The 21035-nt window shown below is 30.8% G+C and overlaps 1 protein-coding gene across 5 annotated transcripts in view; it reads left to right on the top strand.

Annotated features, from left to right (window-relative positions):
- Window positions 1–21035, top strand: part of tay (tay bridge) — a 79812-nt gene that overhangs the window by 33627 nt on the left and 25150 nt on the right. The window lies entirely within an intron of this gene.

The raw sequence follows: 21035 nt of genomic DNA, 5'->3' as shown, positions 1-21035 counted from the left end.
ATCTTCAGGACAACTTAAAAAACTTTAGCTATATAGATCATTCTAGAGTTTCGTCAGCATACGCAGCTATTGAAATGATTGTTTAACGAGTGAGAGTGCGCTATACCTGCAAAATCTTTCGTTTATCCAAAAATGAAAAATTTTCACAGTTCAGTGTGACTCTAGAAATCCTTTCCAGGCCTACACCATGATTCATATGAAATAAAAATTTTGATTATTTAATCCGACGCGGCGAAGGAATAACTTCACTTGAAATATATAAGTGAAGTTATTACCTCAAAGTCAAGTCGATCTTCACTTAGGTGAATTTATTCCGTCGTGGTGCCGGAATTTTTACATTTTGTAGCCATTTCTACGCCATATGCTTTCTGGGTATGCAAATTGAGTTTCCCTCATAATATGCTTCAGGTGATTATATTGCATTCTAATAGTTTCAGCTCTTTATTCACAAATCAAAATTAAATTGTGATAATGTTCACGTTCATTGCATCTAGCTATAAATGCATCAAACCTCAAAATCTTACAATCTCACTGTTTTAGGTGTTTAACTCATTTTCTGCATAGGAAAATAGTCCTTAGTTTAATGAAATCTTAGGTCAAAGTCAAGTATTCTCAGACTTCAAACTGCATTAAATTGAGTCTGCACAATTACACATCAACTACGTTATTTAGTAGTTTGCTCATTTTCTGCTATATTTAATGATCATCCATTACTCTTAAGTATCTCACTATATACATCCAAAAAAACTCTCTCCTTTTTCAAAAAACTTTCATAATATTCTTCAACAACTCTTCAAGGTCGACTCCATAAAGTCAAAAACTATGAACATTACTCAAACTTAATATTTTTTTATTGCAATTTTATTGCACTTTTCATAGTTGCAACTAGTTAGGTAATAATTCTCTATTTTAACATCATTACATAAGTTATTCAAAACTTCCTCGTAAAATCAACTTCACATCATAAATTCATGCTTGAATATCCTTGTACCTCAATGGCTAAACACATCCCAAACGACGTACAGTCTTTTATTTCACATCGTTTCTCTCTCCTCTTTGTTGTAAAAAAAAGATGTTATAGACTTCGTGGTATATATTTTTATAGTGAGTTAAATGAATATTCACATAATGAATATTGGAGAATGATGATGATAAAAATGTTAATTTTCATTTATTTCTGCTTACACATTTATTTTTGGTCATCAAATAATAAAAAAAAAGAGAGTATGTATATGGGTATCCCAAAGATGGTCAATGGTATGCAAGTGTATGGACATAATATATGTAGATAACTCTTCAAAATGTTTGCATACCCACAATGAAATGAAATGGAGTGGTTTCACTTTAATTGGGTGTCTCGGCACAAAAAAGAGGAACAACAAAAGGCAAATCGAGTGAAAGAAAAAAAAAAAAAGTTGGGATCAGGGCTTTTTATCAGCACTCAACAAGCTTCTTCTTTACTATGATATTTTATGTACATTTTCAGTCTCATTTAATGTTTATACATACAACATTTCATGTTGTGCTGTTAATTTTTTTTTATGATTTCGGTTGTAAATTTACCATTTTTATAAACTTTTTCTTTCCTTTATACTTTTTTTTTGTTGTTGTACCTTCTTCTTTTTCCTCTCGATTCACAATGAGATCTCTCTTTTTATAGTGACACAGAGTTGATGGTGGAACTGTGTCAGAGGCATTGTGGACTAGTTGTTAGTGGGCTTTGATGAACTGACTCAAAATGCATATCCGATTAGTACAAGCTGCCTAATCGATAAAAATTGACTTGAAGCCGACGTTAATGGTGCTGAGTTTAGTTTTAATTAGGTCCTAGGGTTTGGTTCGGTTTGAATCCGGCACCATAACAGATTCACGTCGGCTTAATGCTGAATTTTGGATCAATTTACTGACTTTTGCTATTCGGGTTTAGTCTATCTCTGGAATTAGTGCTGATCATCTTCTTATCCATCAATTTGATGGCATTTCTAAGTTTTTATTGAGATTATGATTTAGGCCTGCGCATCTAAAGTGCAATAAATGCAGCACTGGAATTTCTGACCTAGTCATAGTCTAAAGACATGTTTATCTAGTTCACATGTCCCTAAATCGAATGACTAAAGAGATTCATATAAATTACTTCATCTTTAAAGTCATTGACCCCTCAATTCAGATAATTTTTGCTCAAAAGCTTTCAAATTTCTCCATTCCCACCAATAGTCACTGCAGTTAATTTTCCAAAAATCCTAATAATTACAATTAAGTGCATCAAATTATAACACTCAATTTAAAACAACTTAACCTCATTCAACCCCACAATTACTCAAGTTTAACCCTACCTCAAAGAATTTGACACAATTTAAATCACCCACCCAGCAACCCTGCATGTACACTTTATATGCTTCCACTGATGCTGATGTGTTCGCCACAACAAAAAAAAGCTCTCCATTTACTTTACATTTTTTTTCTTAAAAGACTATAAAAATGCTTCAATATATTAGCAATTCAATTCAATAGCGCATATATATATGGAGAAGCAACAAAAAAGAAGGTACAAAAAAAGAAGAAGCAAAAAAAAATATACAGCATATAAAAATTAATTTTCACATGTTTATAGTCATAACCATACACACATTTAAAGACAAATCGATGTACGGGCGCGCAACACTTGTAAAACAACGACCATGTTTCCTCACCAGACTGTTTTTGCTTCATCGCTGCTATTTTATTTTTCATTTCGTTTCTTTTTCTGCTGTCTTTTATTTTTTTTTTTTGCACGGATACATGCACAGATGTATTCACACATATACATTTCACCCGTTTTTTTATCCATATCGACTATATATGCGGCATATTGTAGTGGCTAGTAGCCGAGAAAACAGAGAGACGTTGTGTACTTTTTGTCTGTCTCATACTGTCTCTTCATGTTTATGTTATATCCATAACGTAAAAAAATAACGACAAACTAGTCAGGATAAATATGGAATAAGAAGAAAACAAAACATTGTATGTACAATCTATAAATGGGTATTTTTATCCAAGAATGACTCTTCATCGCTCATATCCCGTCAACAATAATGCATTGAGGAAAGAGAATATTGTTATATATATGCTCAAAAACACTGTGTGGGGTGAGGTTATAAGGATGGAAGTAACAAACGAGAAAATAAGAATATAAAAGCACATCAAGAGCATTAAAAAGCATAAAATATACCAAAATGGGGATATTTTCTCGACGTTAAACACATTCAGAGTACCGAACAAAAAAAAAAAAAGTTTGAACAACACAAGTGAAACAGAGAAGCAACAACAACAACACAAAAAGTTATGAGAGAGAATACTTCTCGTTATCGTATGAATTTTAAATCTTATGCTCACAGTATATCCCCCTACATCATACTGTGTATCATTTTATTCACCATCCATCCCACCCCAAACCAAAAAATTGTTCGCCCTCAAATACAATAGAATGAATGTATAACATAACAGAACATAAGCATAGAGTAACATAGCAAAAGCGCTGAATATGTTCGAAAAAAAGAACGAATTGTATTGCAAAATGGGAAAAACAAAATGGGAATAAAAATTTCATTCCTTTTTTTTCTGCTTCTCTTCATTTTATGTTTCGTGTACGTACGGTGATTTCTTTCCTTTCCTCATCCAACTGTGTTGTCTTTACTTAAAAGCGACAAAGTGTTAAGAGTCTCTTGAGAGGATTGCAAATGCGAGAGAGTAACTTGTATTGTATTGAGAGCAAATTGAGGGAGCACATTGATATTGAAATTGCTCACCGAGAGAGAAACAAAAAAAAAAATATAAAACAAATTTTTGTGTATAAAAGTTGAAAAGAGGAAAAAAAAAGAAATGAATTTTTTATTATACTTCATTGTGATGTGAAGTTTTGAGATTGCGCACTCTGTGCGGGGCAATGAAACATACGAAAACGAGTTTTAACTTACTTCTGATAGACATTTGCAGTGCATTTGATGGGTAGAGTTGAGGTAAAAAAATCGTTTCGACGGTGATGAAATTTTGAATTTTTTCTGCTGTGGGATTCTTGGATTGAGGATTTTTGTTGGGTTTTGGTAATATTTCATGAATTCTGGATGATCTGTTTTGACTGGAACTGGATGATTTATTGAAACTTATAAATTATTAATTCATGAATTAAGAACATTTCTTTAATTTTGCTTTCCTTAAATTACACCGACAATCAATTTAATTGGTTTCTAAAATTTGATAAGATAACAAAAGTCGTCATTATAATATTCAACATATTTAGGGATTATTTGATAATTAATCTCTTATCCACTAAGATAAGATGATAATCAAGGACTAGACAATATCGTACCAATTGTTATTTTTACGACAACATCTAAGATTGAACGATGATCCTATTTATAGCGTCAATGAAATAGATTCTACAAATGTAGAATAAATAAGGGTTTATCTAACATTACCTTAAAATTCATAGCGGCTACTAATTGACAGCCAATAGACTACAAACATCAAGTAACTATAAAGTGACTGTCATTGCAATGCAGACAATATTGGCTCCTAATTATACTGTCCGTATTGCTCACCAATGGACAAAATCTAAACTTGTCACAATCAGGGTAATTGCAAGTTTAGGTCGAAGTTTGCAATAATTCGGTATGGTGATGACAATAATGGACATTCAAACCCTTATTACTCCAATATTTATACTATTTATACTATATAATAACTTTATTAAATGAACTAATTAATCAATATCTGTTACTAATTAAATATTAATCAATAATGATGTTAACAAATGTGTCTTCAATTTCTGGGTTGATATTACAAATGATATTGAACTTTTATAAAGAAGGGTTGCTTAAAACTCGACATAACTAGGGGCACACTATGAATCAGATGTCCTCTTATATCTTTATTTTTATCATAAAATTGCATACAATTCCTTTCAAATCACAAGAACTTAACTTGCTTTACATGGATCGACTTAATATATTTATGTACAATATAATATAATTTTGGCGTGAGTTTCGAAACATTTACCAAAAAATTCCTTGTCTCTCAAAATAATAACCATCAGTTAATCTTAATAGACTGAATAAATTCCTCTTTCAACAAGAAAATTCTTAAACCTGTCAAAAAAAGTAATAGACACAGCAATAAACAAGATCTTAAAAAATTAACCACAACAAAATTCACCAAAAAATAAGAAAAAAAATTTTTCACATGACAAGCATCAGCAAAAAAAAATAAAATTTTTTCATACGTAAGCAACACAAGACATATCCAATTCCGGCAATAAACTCACTGAACTGTATATGTATAAGAGAGCGGCACTTTTTTTACTTGTGTATGAGATGGCATTCCGCATACAGCAAGAAGCAAAATACACAAAAAAAAATATATTCAATTTTTTCTCTCTCTCAATCGGAGTTGATCTTTCATACCGTACGGTCGCTTTGTGAAATATAAAAAGTCAGAAAAATAAAAATATTTTATATTATCAAGTAACTGTCGACGTTTTAAAAAAAATGAATCAGTGACGAAAAAGTAAATAAATAAAATGAATAAATTGAAATTTAGATAAAATTGTGAATTAATTTAAAAGTTAAAAATAATTTGTGTGATTCCATTATCGTGCGAATCTAAATATTTTGTGATTAAGTGACGAAATACTCGACATCGAGAAGGAGAAGCAAGAAGCACAAAAAAAAAGTCAGAAATTTATTCAATTCTCTCCCCTCGAGCAGTTTTTATATATCGAGTTGTTTTTCGGATTACTCACAACAGGCAATCTCAATATATATACACATTTACGTCCATTACATAATTTTTTTTTTTTTTTGCTTGCTCGCTTTTGCCTCTACGACTCCTATATCTGCCGTCGTCTACGGCTGCTGGATAACAATGAAAATTTTAATATTATTGGATTAATAGTGAAATCAATTGCTGGATGCATGTGCGCAAACGCTCCTTTTGTACAATATATATTCAGTTCTTTTTTTTTGTTCTGTTCTGTTCTGTTCTGTTGGTGAAGTGAAATGAAGTACTATAACGTACCATAGAATGTACATAGCGAGCGACCGAGGAATGAAAATTAAGGAGCTCTCTTTTGTGTGTATGTGTTTCAATATTAAAATTTAAATTGAATTTTTATTTCCCCAAAAAAAAAAGAAAAAAGAAGAAGCGAAGTGAAAAAAAGTTTCGACAAAAAAAAACCGTCGTCGTTGGTAAAAAAAAAAAGTAAATTTTTTTTTATCATCTCATGTAAATACGCGCTTTTAATATTGCCGTATAATAAAAAAAAAAGCAATTTTTATTATTCAAGGTGCATTCATTGTGAAAGGAAAAATAAGAAAAAAAATTCCTCCTTTGTGAATGTTGTTGTGAATTTAAAAAAATTATATTATTATACATGAAAAAGAGAAAAGAGAAAAAGATCAGAGAAAATATAATAATAATAATAAAAAAATGTATAATTTTGTAATAATGTGAAAAAAAAAAATAAAAAGAGAGAAGAAAAGGAAAAAAAAATTATTATTAAGTACATACATAAAAAAGGAGATCCTTGTAAAGCAAGCCAGAATATACCAATGTCGGTAATGGGATTAAGTTCTTCAGTGGAAACATATTCAAGCAGAAGAAGATTCATATTGTACATAAATACAGTATAATAATAATAATAATAATAATAATAACTACACAGTGATATATCCGAAACGAAGGAAAGAATATTGTGCAGAATATCTCAACTGTACAGCATATACAGATATCTCGGATTTTTTGCTCTAGTGCTACTCTTGCGTCAAATTAAAAGAGATTAAAAAGCATAATAGGAATAACAGAAGTATTATAATAATACCCCCCTGATATAGACACAACATGCAATGCCAATGGAGATATTCTATAGAATTAAATTTCAATGAGAAATATTTTATTATCTCGATATAAAAAAGTGAAAAAATATACACACAATTTGACTTGAGATTTTAATATTGAAAACGATATTTGATAACAATCTCAATTTGTATGTGTATGCTCATGTTTTATTGTGCATACGAGACTATTATAAACAATATCCTTTGTGGATTTATATATTCAACTTCATTATTATCATATTTAACGGATTAAAGTACCCTTCGTAATATTAACGAAGGGTGCTTTTAAAGGATAGTCAAAATAGCTATTATAGTACGCGAACCCTCCGAGGCCCCCCAGAACCAACAGCAGCAGCAGGGTTCGACGGGGGATGTTGCATCCGTAAATGCACAAAGTCCTAAAAGTGCTGCTGTAAATTCAAATAATAACAACAACATCAATAATAATAATAGCAATAATAATATTAATGTAAAGCCATCGGAATCACCGCCAGCGACGTCAACAGCAACAGCACCTAAACAGGTAAATGAGCAAATATAATATAAAAAACTGTACGGATCATGACAACGACTATGATGAAGATGAGATTGTATTTCAATACCTTTGACTCCTCATTTGCTCTACACTTTTGTCGTGACACAAAAAAAAATATAAGATTTTAAATGGTTTAATTGATAGAGTCATGGTAACGGTGATTTATACACATTTTTGCACCCTATTAAGAGATAAATAAAGCAAAACGAAAAGGAATTGTATGCAATAAATTTTAAAAATATCGTATAAAGTTAAGAGAGCGAGACATGCATGAGGTGGAAATTTAAGGATGAATGTACATAATTTTTAAACATTCACAAAAGGGGTTGTATGAGTTCATAAAGGGGAATAAATAAAGGAAATCAAACATAACACACAAAAAGGGGTTAATTTGAACAAGGACTTTACCCCTCACACTTTTCACATCCACTAAATAATATATAATGTTATTCAAAATGTATAATTTAAAATTCCTTACCATTTCCATCTCATTTTTCATAAATATTAAAAACCGAGGGAGAATTGAATGTTAAATGCATATATTTTCTACACACATATTTTCAATAACTCGACGCCTGGGGGACTTTATTCCTCTTATTATTCTCTTTTTTCCCTTCCATTTTACACACATATATTATTATTATTATTTTTTTTTTTTTGTTTCAAACCGAAGAAGTACTTTAAAAACCAGTAGCACATAACAAAAAGTGAATTAGTAACATTGGTTAAGTGCTGCTGTGTTCTCATGCTTAGGGTTCTTCAAAAGAGAACTGAATTTAATCGTAAGAAGAATAAAAATAAAAAAAAGGAAGATGTGAGAATGGCTGAAAGGCCTATTATGCCTCTTAATGTGTGTAATTCAAATATAAATAAACAAAACAACTGATCGACATCAACATCAGCTCATTTTTCCATGTGTAAAAGGGAAGACACAAGAGATGATGACGATGAGATATTTGAGATGCCTTAACTGCTGTGGCAATAGAATTTAATTCAGATTTTTTTCTTACTCAGAACAAATATTATAATACATATAAATTTGTAATATGATGATGGATAAAAAATAATAATATAAGAAGAATGCTTTACTTCCATATCTTTGCCTCGCTTATGGTTAAATAATAATCATTTAAGTGAGTTATTTGATATTGTATTGTATACACAAAACAATTTAATAAAACACACATATGAGAATGAAATTTTAAAGAATAAAAGACGAGAACTCGAAGGTACGAACGGAATTGATCAAAGAATGAGAAAATAAAAAAAAAGAAAATTTTTTTTAAGCAATTTGAAGAGAACACTTTGTAGTGCAAGCAGCAACTTGAGATGAAAAATATATTCATAATAAAATTGTTAAGTGAACTGCTTGAAAGCAAAATAAATTGAATGTAGCATGAGCTATGTAATATTCTCTTTCATACAAAATTAATTCTGAATGCTTTTTTTTTTCTTCTCCTCTTGCTAAAGAACATTTCATTTTGCTGCTGCATCTTTCTCCTTTTTATTCTTGTGTTTGTTCACTTTTTTTTAACTTGCAAAATGTACATTTTGTGAATAAAAGAAGTTGAGGGATTTTTGGAGGGTATGGGAGTGACTATTAGCGCATTTTTTGTGGATTATGGATTTTTTGGGGTTTGGAAGTTGACAATAGTTGGATTTATGGGTTTATAATACAGGCTGAATAGCCTTGTGTGTCTTAAAATGCTTAAACGTCATCCTTGAGTAGCACCTTGCGTCAAATCTCATTTTTCCTATCAGTTTACCAATTTAGTGTTATTTTGTCAAGAAGGCAACATTTCTTTAACTTTATTTGACTGTTGGAGACCGCTGGAGCTTAGCATCTCAAGACATTGACTTGTCATACCCTCCAAATTCACTCCCAGCCATCCCAAACTGACCAATTCCCAAAAAAACTCACCAATTCTACGATTCACTCTTAAAACTGCAACTAAGGTAGTATTGAAAGCAAGTCGAAGAAGAGATTTGTAGAAAAAAAATGGCAAAGAGAATTCCAATTACTACCTTTGCTACATTTCGTCTTCTTCTTCCATCCAACTTGCTTTTTTTTATTTCTTCTTCTTTTCATTTCTTCGAAATAATGTTTCGTTACGATAAAGAATATTACAAACTAGGGTTGGGCAGAATCGTATTCGAATATATTCGAATACAAACATTCGAATATTTTATGCGAATATATTCGAATGCATATTCGAATATGCATTATTCAAAAAAATTCCGTTGCATTTGGTTTCTTCAAAGAGTAATTTCTAATCACATTTGTGAAGTATGTAATTTCATACAAAATCTTGATCAAAAATCCTACATATTTCAGGCAAAAAATTAGAAATTCTCAATAAAATTGCATTAATGCATCATCATTCTTTCATAAGAACATTATTCCGAGTCATAGATACATGTTTTAACACAAATTAACTAAGATTTTATCATTTTTTGCCAAAAATAAGCAAAAAAGGATTGATCAACTTTTGTATGAAATTACATATTCACAAATACGATAAGAAATGACTTTTGAATAAATCAAATACAACGGAATTTTTTCCCAAACTGAATAATGCATATTCGAATATGCATTCGAATATATTCGAATGTTTATGCGTTTCTTCGAATATATTCGAATAATTGTTACGATAAAGAATATTACAAACATGAAGTCAAGCAAACGAACAAGCAGCAAAATGTAAGACACAAGAAGAAGGAATGAGATCAAAAGGAATGGAAATGAAAATATACATAATATGGATATATCTGTATATATAAAAATTGAAAACGTTTATAAGACGAAAAGAAATGGAAAAACAATTTAATATTGCAATTCTTGTCTGGGGGTTTATTAAATGATTTCAATATAAAGCAGTGCGCGCATAAAAGAAAAAATATACATAAAGTGCGCGAAAGATAATAAGCGAAACGACCATTAAGCCCAAAAAAAAAACAGCAAGAAAATAAAATTGCGCATACAAAACGAGAAAATAACACAGAAAATCGCGAATTTATCGCTGCCATGAAATAAATTCTTTTTTTTTTCTTCCTTTTTTTATTCCATTCCAACTTGCCTTCTCATTGTTCAAGTCTTCGTAATGAATACAAAAATATGTGGTTTTGTGCTTAATATGAATATACTTAAACGAAATTCGTACATGGTTCCTTGAATGGGTTTTGTGTGAAATTTTTTTTCTCTGTTGGACACTTTTGTGTTGATTCTTATTTTTTTTGGATCAAAATTCGAATATGAAGTCATGCAGTTAGTATGTGCTACTTTAGGAAACAAAGAAGTCATTCAAATTTAGTTACACAGAGGGGTAGGGGCATGTGTAACATACCCAATAACTTCCCCATAATTCAGACAAATTTACATACGCAAAAAATAATTTTCTGACAAAATCACCCTCAAGGTATCTGTCGTATATAGTCGTACCAAAAAAAAAATATTGGAGGATTTACAGTGAAGATAAAAAGGCACTCTTGTGGTGTGTGAATATCATCGTAATGCAGCGAAAAATAATACATGACAAAGGAGAAAAATAAGAGAATGAAATTTGCTAAAGCTACTTACAATATTCACAGTTTGAGGGACGACAAAAAATGGGGAAAAAAATAGCAAGCAAAGAAGAGGAATCGAAATGTATATTCAGATGAAAGAATCTCCTTCTGTTGTTGAGCAAGTTAAATCAGATGAGAAGTAATAGATTGAGCACGAAATGAAGCACTTTTTATGTATATAAGCATATAGATGCTACATAGAAAATGAATGTTAAGGATGGTACAAGGGTGCTATCAATGTTGGATTTTTGAACATTGTTGAGTGAGGTGGAAAAATATGTTTACTTAATGGTGTGCTTGTGCTGTATTAGGAAGGTTAAAAGACGGATAAATTTTTCATCACTCGATGGTACTTACCGGGTGGAATTTTTTATTCCAAGAAATTTCCATTTTACGATTAAATTCAATTTCAAGTGAAGCTTCTGTGGAGGTGGATACGTAGCGTAAAATTCTTCCTTCATCGATTTTTTTTTTTTTTTTGTTAACTCAAAAGAAATTTATTAAATTTTTATTTAAATGTGGGAGGATAAGAAGGAGGGATTGAGATACGCAAAAAAGAGAAATTTATGGGAGAATGCATTAAGCTGTTGAAAAATTTTAATTTAATCTTACAAATTCCTTCCTGTCTGTAATGCTTTAGAAGAACAGTGGTTTCCTAATGACGTGTCGGCTGTGCCTTGATATGTTCATACAGTCAATAAGATTAAGACAACCCTGCAATGAATTTCAATTTTTTTCACTCAATTGTCATCAAATTTCCTGGAAGAATCAAATCTGTTTTTTTTTGTCAAAAATTGATCAAGCTATAAAAATCTCATCACGAACAACCTGCACAAAAAAAAAACTCAATTTTCATCCCATCCATAAAGAATCGCTTCCCTATTTAATGATTTAAAACTCTCAATTTAATCAAATTCTCTCGAGTGAGAAGAAAAATAACAACAAATTGGTTTATTTAATTGAAGGAATGTATTATTTTTTCAATAGGGTCCAAAATCAACATCATATCCCTTAAAGTAAAAGTTTCCCTTAGTGCCGATGATATAAAATGCTGAATTCTTCTTTATCTCCCTTCTTTTGCCTCTTTTTTTTACTTGATCTCCATAAACAACAAAAACATCAAGAGTAAGGAAATTGAGACGAAGGGAGAACGAGGCAGAGGCAGATTTTCATTTTTTTGAGGCAATTCATATTGATTATTCCACTCATGTAACAATATATTACATCCCATTACCATAAAGAGAACTGTTTAAGCATTTTGAATGTGCAGTATATTGCCAATAATATTCAAATCACGCAGATAGTTCGTTGTGTTGCTATTGACCATATTTTTTTCGGAATTATTTATTTTTAAGGCAAAGCCTTAAAGTGTGCAATTTTTTTTGTCTTTTCCATGTTCATTGGATTGATGGCAAATGAATGTGCAAATTGAATACAAATTTTATTTCGGCGGTTCCACTGAAAAAAAAAAAAAAACAGAAAATTACAAATTCTGAAATCTCGTTAAGTCAACAACTGCACTTTATTTTAAGTACTGTCCGTCGAGTGACTTTCAAAAATAAAAAAAAAAGCAAATGTCTTGTAGTGAATGCAAAATAACTCAATTTAATTATGATGTTAGCAGTATGTTCATTCGAATAGTTTGCCATGCTGTAGAAGTTATATATATTTTTCACAATTGCTATTATATTTGCCCTCGAGAATAATAAATAAAAGTTTTTTTTTTTTCGGCATGCCTGAACCTCCTCACATATATATACTTGTTTAAATGGGTGCAAAAAGCCATTCATAACTACAAACAATATACACCGACTATATTACAGCAGCAGCAACAATACTCAATGACCATTTAGCTCGTTTCTCTCTCTTTCTCATTCCTCGTTCTTTATTTAATTTAATTTAATTGCAATGAAAATTGTTGAAAATGAAAATGGAAATTGAAAACTATTTCTGTAATTTCAACATTTCTGGTGTGGAATGTAATGTTATTCTTTTTTTTATTTCATTCTACCTTTATTACTTTTTTTTTACAACAATTCATATGCACACAGTAAAAAAAAAAGTTAATCAGACTCTATCGTGGCGAGTCAGTAGGAGAGTCATGAAAGGATGAAAATTAATGTGCATTTTCAATTTAATTGGAAAATCTTTCATGCGGAAAAGCGAGCTTTTTCATTAAAAGATAAACTTTATGGGTAGGATATGAGCAGTTAAAGGGTTGAGTTCAGTTTAATGGATGTGTTCAATTAGTGTGTTGAATTCAGTTATGTGACAAGTTTGATATCGGATGTGATTAATGGGAATGAGGGAATATGTTCAGGTTGGGGATAAGGTTACTTGACTCTAAAGAATAAGTTTAGTTCCAAAACATCGTCGACTTGAGGACACACTCAGCCTGATGATATATTCAGCTTAATAACATAGTCAACTAATGACATATTCAGTCAAAGGACAAGTATAATTCAAGGATACGTTCAATTAAGTAACAAGCTAAGTTTAAGGACACGATCAGTTCATTTGAAAACACAAAAATTATCTCAAACATTGAATTAAGGCACATCCCCCCAGTTGCTCATAAAAACTTTAATTTGTCCAATTTAAAAATGCTAATTCCCAATTAAGAAAATTACATTTAAGACACCATTCTCCAAGCATTAATTCGTAATGTATAACTTGCAGATGCCAAGACATGTAGACATTGTCCGAACAATTTAATATTACCTTCATTAAAAATTGCACTCTTTTTTTTTTAAACTTATCAGCAAATGGGTTATTTATTTAATTTACTCTTCCTTATTAAGGAGTGCTGTGGACATTCCTTTGAATGCTCACCAAAACATTCTTCTCCACATTATCGTTCGCTTGTGCTTTTTAATCATTATTAAATTGAAATGAAATGAGAATGAAAAAGGTGCAGTAAGTATGCAATTGCAATTTCAATTAATGAGATACGAGATGCGAATGTGAACAGCGCACTATCATTTATCAAATTGCCATGAAAATTGCAATGAAAAAGACGAGAAGAAGTTTGCAATTGTTTATATGGAAAATATTCAATTATAATAAGCATGTGGAAATTTTAAAACTTCCATTCTCAAATCGGAATAGCACAAAAAAAGAGTTACGCGAACTACATGCGCGCACATATCGTTGATATTCACATGTAAATATGCATTTTATAATTTATTATTATTACTTTTTATTGATATGTTGAATAATTGAAGGTTGTTATAGCGAATTGTGAGTAATTGAAGATCAATGTAAGCGCATTAGAATATGTAATTGCTTACAGCGTATTTTATTTATTGTTATTCTCTCATTTACATTCAATGTATATCATTTAAAACTATAGCAATTAAATTTGATGAGATACATCATTGAAAACAAGGCTCGAGGGTGTATCACGTGTGGACATTGAAACATGATTTGATCAAATAAAATTCAATGACCATTAAGATACCGAAATAAAAACACACAGCAAATAACATGACATAATCTATTATTAGATAGATAAGGGTTATTACTACCTTTTTGCCTTGTCACAATAAGTTTGCCATAAGATATTTTCAGAAGTCATATTGTAGGCACTTGAAGAAAAGTACTCATATTGACAAAATAATTGAAGTTATTTTTTATTGTGTTTGCTGTTATCGACTATAAGATAACAATCATGTCAATTATTTCCACTTAATAGACCATTTTTTTCACACTTAAATCAATCTCATTTAATTTCAAACAAATCTGACTCAAACACGTGCAATAGAAATCAAATCAAACTTGCTTTATATTATCGCTTTACGTAAAATTGCTCATATCAAAAGAGTCCATAAAAAAAAATCTCCTCATTATAATCTCAATACGGTATACCTTACTATTAATAGTAAATTGCTTATAGTCGTATATTTTAATACCACTTAGTTATCATTATGTGATTCGTTATAGTATTTAAATCGTGATAATTTCAAATTACATGAATTTCGCGTAATAAAGCTGAATTGTAGGAGAATGTGGAGAAAGAAAATATAATCTTTGAGTCCGTTAGGCTTGTGTATGGAATTAATGATTTGTTGGGTTAATAGTGGAATTATAGTGTAAAGTTTTTAATGAGAACGTAATTTGTTGAGTGAATTTAATGGGGGGATACAATCAGGTTGAATAATAGGTTTAGTTTAGTTATTATTGAGAATGTTCAGTTTAGTGTCAGTGCTGTCCAAGCTTTTTCTGTGCCTCGGCACACCTTGGTGGTTGGGAAAGTTGAGGGTACACTAGTTTTGACTGCTGGATGATTAATAAGTGCAAATTCAGTTTAGGGATAGGTTTAGCTCATAAATAAGCTCAGTTGAGTAACATCCTTGGTTTAGGGATGAGTACAGCTTCAGGACAAGCTACATTTCAAGAAAACCAATCCAAGTCAGCTGTCAAATCCTTCAAATCGAAATAATTCACCACAAAATGCTCATAACACTCAAAATTCCAATGACACTTGACCCACCCTTCAACAAACAACATTTCTCAATCCCCTAAATATGATGATCCAGCACACAATTCTATAACAACATTTTAGACATTTTCTTCAATGTGACATTGACCCCCTCAGAGCAAGTGCTTATAAAATTAATATTTTCATCACAGCACATCAATTATAATTCTCCTTAAGCTACAGGAAGTAGAAGGAAAAAATTGTCTTGAATAAAAAAAGTAGTCAAGAAAGGAAACTGTCCAAAATAATTCATGTTTCTAGTACCATTAACGGACATGCTAACAGAAAACTTTCATCAAAAAAAACGCAAAACTATCAAAATTGTTTCGTGTTTAGAAGTTTTCTTGTGCTAGGGGAACTGTAATCTCCTAAAAACAGTTCGTGTAAGATCTTCTTGAAAAAAAATCTGAGCCGTTAAAACTACATCCAACTCATAATACTCACGCAAAGCATGGGGAGGGATAAAGAGTCTTAAAATCAAATCGAGAATCATGGGAAATAAGAAATCAACTCGACTACAGCTACTGCATAATAAATTAAAAACGACAATCGGAATGTGTATACGATCATAATAATAAGTGGTAGCAACAGTACAGAAGTAGTAGCAACACAACAAAAAAAATATCGTCATAATGATAGCAATAAAAACAATTTTCATATAAACGTATGCTTAACATTCCTCCTTTTCTTCTCATATCTATCTACAACAACAACAACAAAAAAAAGCAACAAAATATTATAAAAAAGGCAAACACGTATGCTTAAATGGTATAATTAAAATGATTCGCCTGATACATTTTATTTGCTGACAAAAAGGCAAGGCAGCAAAAAAAAAAAGAAATATAAGTTCCATGGCATTGGAATGGCAAAAAGGCAACTACTTTGGATGCGGTAGATTGTTGGCATTTTTATATTTTTACTCTTCGTGCCATTCTTTATCTGTCTCTGTTTTTTTTTTCAAATATATCCTTCTCTCCCTTTTGTCACTACCCATTTCATGTTTGTTAACCATTCTGATCATGTCCCGCAATCATCATCAACAATGCCTTCCACGGAATACACAAAAGCGCAGAAACGAGAGAAGTTGTGTATTTTTTGTCGAAACTTGAATGTTTTACGTTCATAATACATTAATTTTATTCAGGGCGATTGTCGATTTGCCGGGGAATGAAGAGAAATATTTTAATTGTGACCAAAAATGAGTGATTTTTATGAGCGCATTTGTTGCTGGTTGGAAGTTGACTTTGAATTGAATCTATGGGGGGTTTTTATTGTGGGTGATGGAGTTGTGCTGCTCGAAAGCAGTGCTGTTATAACTTCTTTGTGTCAAGGCGCACAGTATGGACATTACTGCTCTGTAGTGTGAATAGCTTGGGATTACTAAACAAAGGATGGTGTTTTAATGGCTTTAATAGTGCTATATTTAGGAGTAAATCTCAATCTAGCACTGGATTTAGTGGAGTTTGTCCCTAGTAGAGCTCATAGTCGACTTATATGGAGTCCAGTCGGCTTATATGGAGTCGAGTTCGAGCTCAGATCCCTACAACCTACATCTAACTGATATCTAACTGAAAATATGCATATTTTATAAGAGCACCCTTAAAAATATCCAAATAATTGAAAAACATCCAAAAACCCACCATGTGAACTCTAATACAGTAAACATGCCCATCCTTCCGCTTTTTAGGTGGCATTTTCATTGTCCTTACTGTTCAATATTCAACGTGTATTCAACAAAAACACTCAGACATCTCAAATACATTATTAAATTCGAAACATTAAGAATCCTACTTATAAATTCCAACAAAAAAAAGTCTTTCAAAAATTCCTTTTCAAAACCCGACAATCTGACATACCACAGCCACCTCACAATCCTCTATTCAATTTAGCACCACAAACAAAAAAATCAGAGAAAAAAAAATGAAATTAAATTTTCTGTTGAAGTCCGCAACAAACCAAGTCAAAGCAATAAAAATTTATTAATTCGAATCGACGAGGTTTGCAACATTTTTTTTTTCGTATGTGCTGCATTCAGTGTATGTTACTGCTTTTTTTGACTTAAAAATTGTTAGCATGTCGCTGAATATATTTTTTTTTCCTCCTCTTCTTGTTATTTGACTTCTTTTTTTATATATTATAAAATATTCCAAATGCATCTTAATACTTCTCTTGAAACTGAATCAAGTTAGAGACGGAAAAAAGTTTTTTTGCTTTTTTATTGTTGTCATAGCATACATGAGACACATATTCCAATAAAATATATGATTTTTTTTTTTTTTTTTTTGCTCCTCAACACATTTGATATGAGGAAATCTTTACCAATAATATTAAGCACCGAGAAACTGTTTGACAAAAAAAAAGGGAAGCACTTCAGTCTTTCAGTGTATAAAGAATGAAGAAGAAGAAGTGAAAAGATTGAGGAAGAAATATTTATTATTTGTTCAAATAACTCTTGAAACATGCCATATAATAATCTTAGCATTTCGGGTAATAAATTCAATTTGTGTGCGTGACATATAAGCGATGGCATATTTTATCGTCTTTTGATGGCAGGCAAAAATGTGTACACAAGAAGAGATGTATAAAAAAAAAAAATTAATGAAAACATTTTCTTGTGTTCATTTTCATTCTCGAATTTTGAGTCTGAGGAGAAGTGATACATGCACATGTATTCACGGATATATTGCTTTTTATTTTCTTGTTGAAAATAAATAAACTTGAAGATTCTTTTAACGAAAATTAATTTTCTCGCACATTAAACGAGACTGCGGTTAAGACATAAAATGCTCTTTTTTATGTCACTTTTTTCGAGACGTTGTTTCTACTAGCTGAAAAGCCCGTGTCTTCACTCATGTTAATATATAAATTTTTTTTTTCAATTAACAACATAATGATGATGTAGTGCGACATTACAACGTGTGTAAATATTATGCATGTGCATTTCCGATTCAATAACTCCATTCATACACATCGCAGCTCAGATTCTTTTTTTTTATTATTATTATTCATTCTGCCATACTTCTTTTTTTATATTTCACATGAATTTTCATTGTGTATAAATCTTTCATGTACAATTCCTCTCTCACTCACTCACTCTCTACCATATAGTCGTATAAATTATTTTATTATTATTACATGCAACTGATTTACGACAAAATGGCAATTGTGGCAGTCATGACAAGACATTTTGTACATTGTTAAGAGTAAAAAAAAAATTGTTTAAAATTAGTTTTACAAGCACGCTACATAGTTACACACAGTATGAAACTGCCTTAATGTCATTTTTTTTCCCCGACTGAAGTACATATGAGTTTAAAAATGTCGCCTGATGTTAATGATTATGGCGTACTTTTTGATGTGAAAAAATATATATTAAAAATTAATATTAAATTTGATGAAATATTATAATTATCGTTAATGGCTGTAATTGGTCGTGTTAATACGTTTGACGGTGATGTCGGGCGAGATTGTGATGTCAAGTAATGAGATGTTGATGGATTTGTGTTAGTTTGGAATTGTGGGATCAGAATTGATTGGATTTGTGGGTTATGTTTGGAAACTCAGTCATTATTTACTTACTTTGGTGGATGTACAGATCAATTGTGATCCATAGCGTCCCTCAGATGGTATCTAAAGCTGGATCTACTGTTGGCTTCCGTCTGCCAACTACCGGTCGATTACCTGGTCGTCCATGAGCTCTATTATCATCTGACTCATTCATTACAGATCAATTTGATCAATCTTAATCAATTGCTGTTGAATCAACGATTGTTTGCCTTGTCGTGGATTAATATAGCACGATAACATCCTTGATATTCAAAAGACCTCACACGAATCATCCCAATAAGATCATACCTAGACAAAATGTATCCAAAACTCACTCAGAAGTACATAAATTCTAGTGTTAAATGCACATATAAAATTATTTTCATTCCATCTACTGAACAGTGGAATAAAATAGTCATACAACAAAAAAAACATACACATAGTAGCATGTAACATGATAATATTATGGGATGCTTCAATGCTCATGGGGATATAAAGAATCAGCATCAACAGTAGTAGAAGTAAAGTACCAAAAATATCAGTGAAATGGTAGAAAAACAGAGTAGAGCAGTAATGTCTATAAATAAAAGTTTGTCTTTTATTACAACTCAAGTCAAGAATGAAAAATATCTATTTAAACTCTGTTTGAAAGTCATGCGATAGGAAAAATCTTTTTAAAAAGAAACTTTTATTTCCCATTTTTTTTTTCTCTTCATTTCTTTATTTGCTTATTTTTCAAACTGACTGGCAAGTTGAAAATTTTCTTCTTCCTTTTCATTTTGTACATTTTTTTTTTCTTTTATTCCTTCTTCTTGCTTTTGTCGTTCTTTTTCCCTATTTTCAACTGTCTCATTGTCAATTGCCCAAATAACTTATTTCAATTTATATTGTCTCTATAATATAGAGATTGTTTGTTGCTGTAAAAAACTTTTATAATCATTAATTCTTGATTAATGTACTTCGAAAAACAAACGAAAGACACGAGAGCAGTGTTGGGAATGGCGTGACATTTTGTGGATTTATTAAGATGTAATCTCATTCATTATAGAGTTCAAAGACAGTTTCAGAATTAGATAATTAAGTTTGTCAAAACAGTCACAATGTCTAATCATAAATCTAAACCCACAAGTGTTTATTCCCTCATTCACACTTTTATCGCAAATCACTTCAACTTAGACACACTTTATTCACTTCATTGAATCGATAAGAATATCAGCAACTTGACACTATTGACTCAGATTTTTTTTTTTGCTGTCTACCTCAAGTCTACCATGATAACAACACTGACGTAGAGTCAACAAATGAAATTGAAGTACAATGAAAACCTTCACGACTTAGTGAAGTGACAATGATATCTAAATTATGTAAAAAAAAAGAGCGAAGATAATTGTAGCTGCAAATAACTGTGAAATGTTGATAATTTAATTACATTTCTTTTTGTTTTAACAATTTTTTTTCTTCTTATTTGTTAAATTAATGATTTTACGGGTAATTACTTTGCATGCGATTTATAAGACTATGTAGCATAAAAATTGTCTAACTGTGGATCAGATTGGATTTAAATTCCACACAATCAACAAAAAAAAAGGAGAAATCCGTTAAGAACTTCATGCATTGATTATGAACATAGAGGATTAAAATGTAAACAAGAAAAATTGCTTTTGATTCGTCAAAATAGCTAACTAGCTTACAGAAAGCTATCTACATTCATATGTATTTAAATTCTCTTTGCTGACTTATCTCCGTATACCTAACTCCTTTCAAACATGCTCTGATTGTGATTCTACAAAGCGATTTTCATCTCTCACTTCTTTTTTTTTAATACTATTCGTATCGTTTGCTGATACGAAAATTCAGCATTCAGCAAAAATGCCATTTCACATTTTACCATCGTTATCTTCATTTAATGCGAAATGATCTGACATATCTTGATTCAGAAAATAGAATAAGAACTTTTTCGAAAAGAAAAGAGGAATGAAAAGAGAGAAATGAGATTTTTTGAAATGGATATAATTCATGTATTTAGCTGATTTTTTGGAAG

This window comes from Chironomus tepperi, unplaced genomic scaffold (assembly GCF_022539635.2).
Source record: "Chironomus tepperi strain 1889 unplaced genomic scaffold, CSIRO-AGI_Ctep_v1 contig_221, whole genome shotgun sequence".
Classification (NCBI taxonomy): Eukaryota; Metazoa; Arthropoda; class Insecta; order Diptera; family Chironomidae; genus Chironomus; species Chironomus tepperi.
This window is presented reverse-complemented; position numbering and strand designations above follow the sequence as displayed.